We start from the raw sequence: 5,442 nt of genomic DNA, 5'->3' as shown, positions 1-5,442 counted from the left end.
GTACCAATGCTCGCGTGCATCGCATTGTCGTTTGGGAGTTCGTTGCCCAAGAGCAGATGACTCATGTATGCCAGTACTTCACCGTCGCAGTTGGCCAATGTTTCTGGTGAAAATGTCACAAAATTTCAACCTCAGAACACCATCAACAGCCTCAGATCAGAGGGAGAATAACACGACATGAACATATTTTACCAATAACAAGTTCCACTTGTACTTTTAGCATGTGTGTGCAGGATGTCACAAAACGGGAGAAAATGAGCCTGTGGACCTTCCATATGCAGGTCGCCCAACTTGCCTATGGACCCACCAGGCCTTGCCATGGTGGCAGGATCGATGTGAAGTATCCCAGATTCATTCCCCACCCTTGGATCATACTTGTGTTTTCGATTAAGGGTGGAAGACGAAGTCACACGGATTCATGGGCCCACAACGAAGCATCCAACATGACCGAAGTGGCCACCACACTACATGACATATGGGGACACCTTCTAGAAGGAAGTGGTGGGTCCTAGCTGCCATAGGCAGGTCGGCCGACCTCCCCATGGAGGCTCCAACCCTCCACTGCCTTCCCCACACATTTAGCACATGCCAAATGACCCTAGCCCTTGAATCTAAGGCGGTTCTATGGCGGTTGATCCAATGGTTGCATGATCAAGGTCACATGGATCACTGACGTGGCGCTCCTCCACCTCCACCTATAAATAAAGGGTCACCCCCCCTCTGCATTCATGGTGCATTCAAGCTACAAGTGAAGATTAGTGTAGTTCCAATATCTTAGTAGTGTAGTCTAGTGCGGGAGTTAGAGTTGAGTCGAGCCTGCTTGGGGTTTCCGGAGTTATCTTCTAGAGAGTCTGGTATAGCTTTTTTACCTTTTCTTTCTTAGCAGACTTTGCTTATTTAATATATATTACACTTTCTTTACTTTACTTAGTCTTTACTTTGTGCAATACTTATTATAATGTTGTTATGCTCTATCTTTATCATATGTTTACTACATATTAGATTGAGATCCAAGCCCACACGAGTACTACGACTATCGCCTATCATAGGGTGCTCTAGTTGATCTTGCGTATGTGACTAGAGTAGTGAGAGAAGGTGTAAGCGTGGTGCTTATACACTATCTCGCCTTGGTTGCCACTTGTCACACAGATTGTTTGTGGTAGCTAGCAGGTGGTGACATCCCTATCTATTCTTCGTATTCCACCATGTGTTTATATGCAAGCTTTTAAAACAGTAATGCTCCAGTAAAAGAGTAGATGCTTCAAATAGGGGTTTTGTCTCCTATTGTCTCACCTACTGCCTAGTACACTTATTGTGTGGATTCAATCTATGTGTCGCATTTGTATGGTTAAGATAGAGTTATAGAAGTAAAGTTAGAGTTACAAGAATCCTTTACTTACTCGTTGTCCTCCCACCTAGCTATGCTTACTAGTTATCTTAGCTTGGCTTGTTGCATTATCCCTTCCTACCACATTTTGATTACCCCCCTATCACTAGTTGATACTAAGTTGTGGTAATTACAAGGATCTCTCTTTTATTATTATTCCTAGCTACCGCTTTCCCTTGGGATAAAATAAATAATGATACCTTGGAATACTCCCGAGTGAAGTGCTATAGCAGTATATTCTGTGCACTTGCAGGATTATCCAATAGACATAAGAAATACCAACAAGCATTTCTGGTGCCATTGTCGGGGAAAGCACCAGTCTAGGAATTTTAATAAAAATTGAATCCGGAAAGTTACCATCAATTTAGTTATCAATTAGTGTAGGGGCTTACCCCTGTCTTTGTTTCTCGTTATTGTGAAGCAAGGCAGCATATGAGCAGTTTCCAATTGCTGGGAAAATTTCATTGAAGACCCCGAGCAATTGTTGAGGAATACTAGACGCCATAAAGTTCCTCCTGAAAGGTTCATCTCGAACCTAAATCCATTCCAGGAAGGAAGCTCTGCACCACTACCTAAGGAAGCTATGGTTCAAAAGTCGATCGCTGACTTCTCAGCCCCGTCCGCCGCTGGCGTGGCCACGAGACCCCAGTTCAACTTGGGGGATGCCACTTTTGAGCTAAAGCTCACACTTATCAACATGGTGCAAGCCAACCCATTTTGTGGGAAGCCTCATGAGGACGCCAATGCCCATCTTCAACACTTCCTAGAGGTGTGTGGCACCTTCACCATCAAGGGTGTGACATCAGATACCATCCGTCTTCACCTTTTCCTGTTCTCTCTGCTTGGGAAGGCGAAGCAATGGTTCTATGCCAATAAGGATGAAGCCACCACTTGGGAGAAATGCGCCAATGCATTCCTCAAGAAGTTTTTCTCGATGGGCAAGACTTGTGCCCTTTGTGGGAAGATTTCTAGCTTCCAACAATAGTCTGATGAGATGATTTTCGAAGCATGGGAGCATCTCTAGGAGTACATTCGTGCCTATTCTCATCATGGGATAGAGATTGGCTCCTAATCCAAGGTTTCTACCATGGGCTGACGAGCATGGCCTGTAGTCACCTAAATGCCACCGTTGGAGGGGCATTCCTTCAACATAATGTGAAGGATGCCAAGGACCTCATCAAAAAGATGGTGGTCAACCAAGGATGGAATGAGGACCGCCTCTAGCCAAAGAAGAGAGGTATGCACACCGTTCATGAGGTGGACATGCTGTCTGCCAAAATGGATCTCTTGAAGAAGAAGATAGATGAAGGTTCCAAGAAGGAACAAGAGGCCATTTAGCCCTATGCCACCGCACGAGACATTGAAGCAAACCCCTGGTGTGAGGTATGTGGCGAAGATGATCATTCAGGCAATAATTGTCCTGAAACAAAGGAAGACGTGAACTTCATCAACAACAACAACAATGGGTATCGATCCCAACAACAAGGAGGATGGAATTTGTGCCCCTTCTACCAAGGTAATGGAGCTAATGGTTACAATAACAATTTCAATAATTCTTACAATAACCAGCCTTCTTTGAAAGATCTTGTCTTAGGCCAGTCTAAAATCAATCATAGCATTAATAAAAAGATGTTGGCTAATGATAAGATTCTTGAAAATCTTAGTGAGAAAATGGACAGCTTTTCCTCTACCATTAAAAACCAATTGAGCTTTAATAAAATGCTAGAAACACAATTAGCTCAATTAGCGGCTGCTATTTTATCCTTCGGATAAGGTAAGATCCCTAGAAAACCTAAGGATCTGATTGTAACTATTAACTTGATCACAACAAAGTTCGGTAAGCCTCCACTTCGATCGAATTGGGGATATCTCCTCAATCCCCCTTCATCACCAAGAAGGAAGATCCAGGCCTCCTGATGATCAAGTGCTCAATCAGATCATAGACCTTTGAAAGGTCCTAATATGGCTAGAGGGGGGGTGAATAGCCTATTTAAAAATCTACAAATCAACTAGAGCAATTTGATTAGTATGACAAATAGCGTAATGCAAACTTGCTCTAGCTCTACAAGGGTTGCAAGCCACCTATCCAACAATTCTAGTTGCAATGATTACTTAGGCACACAAACTTGCTATGTAATTACTCACTAAGAGCTCTCAACCTTGCTACTCTAAAGAGCTCAACTAGATAAATATAAATAATGAAGCAAGCTCTCACTTCTAATTACACTAAAGAGCTTGTGTCAACTAGTTTGCAAGAATGTAAATAAGTGAGTAGAGTGATTATACCGACGTGTAGGGGATGAACCAATCACAAGATGAATATATAGCCAATCACCGGGAGAATGCCAAAGACAAGAGACAATCGATTTTCTCCCGAGGTTCACGTGCTTGCCAACACGCTACGTCCCTGTTGTGTCGACCAACACTTGGTGGTTCGGCGGCTAAGAGGTGTTTCACAAACCTCATCCACACGATTGGACACCGCAAGAACCGACCCACAAGTGAGGTAACTCAATGACACGAGCAATTTACTAGAGTTACCTTTCGGCGCTCCGCCGGGGAAGGTACAACTCCCCTCACAATCACCGAAGGCGGCCACGAACAATCACCAACTCGTGCCGATCCTTCACCACTGCTCCAACCGTCTAGGTGGTGGCAACCACCAAGAGAAACAAGCAAAATCCGCAGCGCAACACGAATACCAAGTGCCTCTAGATGCAATCACTCAAGCAATGCACTTGGATTCTCTCCCAATCTCACAATGATGATGGATCAATGATGGAGATGAGTGGGAGGGCTTTGGCTAAGCTCACAAGGATGCTATGTCAATGAAAATGTGCAAGAGTTATCCCTTGAGCCGGCCATGGGGCTATAAATAGAGCCCCCATCAAATAGAGCCGTTGTACCCCTTCACTGGGCAAAATACGCTCTGACCGGACGCTCCGGTCATACCGACCGGACGCTGGCCCTCAGCGTCCGATCACCTGATGGATGCCATGCGTCACCAGCTTCAAACGCTGTTTGTCAGATTTCAACGGCTACGAAGTTGACCGGACGCTCCGATAAAACTGACCGGACGCTGAAGCCCCAGCGTCCGGTCGTTTCCAGTAAGCTCCCCGAGGCATATTTTTTCGACCGGACGTGTCCGGTCCACCTTGACCGGACGTAGACCAGCGTTCGGTGCTCAACCCCAGCGACTGTGCCGTCTGACAGCTCGACCGGACGCAGCCCTTCAGCGTCCGGTCGTTGAGTGACCCAGCGTCCGGTCAGTAGACCGACGCCAGCATCACTTCGACCAACTCCATTTCAACTCTAACTGCTTCACCCTTGCTTAAGTGTGCCAACCACCAAGAATTTTGCATCCGGCGCAATAGAAAATAGACGTTTCATTTTCCCGAAAGCACCGAATCCCGCCTCGCAAGCTCGGCGGGAGGGAGAGAGGGACCCAAACCCATGTCAACCCTGCAAACACCTTGTGCACATGTGTTAGCATATTTTCACAAATATTTTCAAGGGTGTTAGCACTCCACTAGATCCTAAATGCATATGCAATGAGTTAGAGCATCTAGCGGCACTTTGATAACCGCATTCCGATATGAGTTTCACTCCTCTTAATAGTATGGCTATCTATCCTAAATGTGATCACACTCACTAAGTGTCTTGATCACTAAAACAAAATGGCTCCTACATTTTATACCTTTGCCTTGAGCCTTTTGTTTTTCTCTTTCTTCTTTTCCAAGTTCAAGCATTTGATCATCACCATGCTATCACCATTGTCATGATCTTCATCATTGCTTCATCACTTGGAGTAGTGCTACCTATCTCATAATCACTTTGATAAACTAGGTTAGCACTTAGGGTTTCATCAATTAACCAAAACCAAACTAGAGCTTTCAACCTTCTACAACGCCTTCTGTGACCTTGGATCAAGTGTCAACATCATGTCCAAGGTAACATAAGATAATTTGTTAGGGGGGTCCTTTGTCCCCTACCTTTATACGTTGGTAGATGGCGGATCAAACAATTTGGTTCCCGAAGGGACTAGCATGAGACAT

At 45.0% G+C, this 5,442-nt stretch overlaps 1 non-coding gene across 1 annotated transcript; it reads right to left on the bottom strand.

Annotated features, from left to right (window-relative positions):
• Nucleotides 1–2,336: 2,336 nt before the first annotated feature.
• LOC136495102 (small nucleolar RNA R71) lies at nucleotides 2,337–2,443 on the bottom strand. Its single transcript, XR_010768883.1, has one exon. It is a non-coding gene; the product is annotated as a small nucleolar RNA R71 (small nucleolar RNA).
• Between the last annotated feature and the right edge of the window lie 2,999 nt (nucleotides 2,444–5,442).

The sequence above is a fragment of the Miscanthus floridulus genome, chromosome 11, assembly GCF_019320115.1.
Source record: "Miscanthus floridulus cultivar M001 chromosome 11, ASM1932011v1, whole genome shotgun sequence".
NCBI classification, from domain to species: Eukaryota; Viridiplantae; Streptophyta; class Magnoliopsida; order Poales; family Poaceae; genus Miscanthus; species Miscanthus floridulus.
The sequence above is the reverse complement of the archived record's forward strand: the minus strand, read 5'-3'. Positions and strand labels throughout refer to the sequence as shown.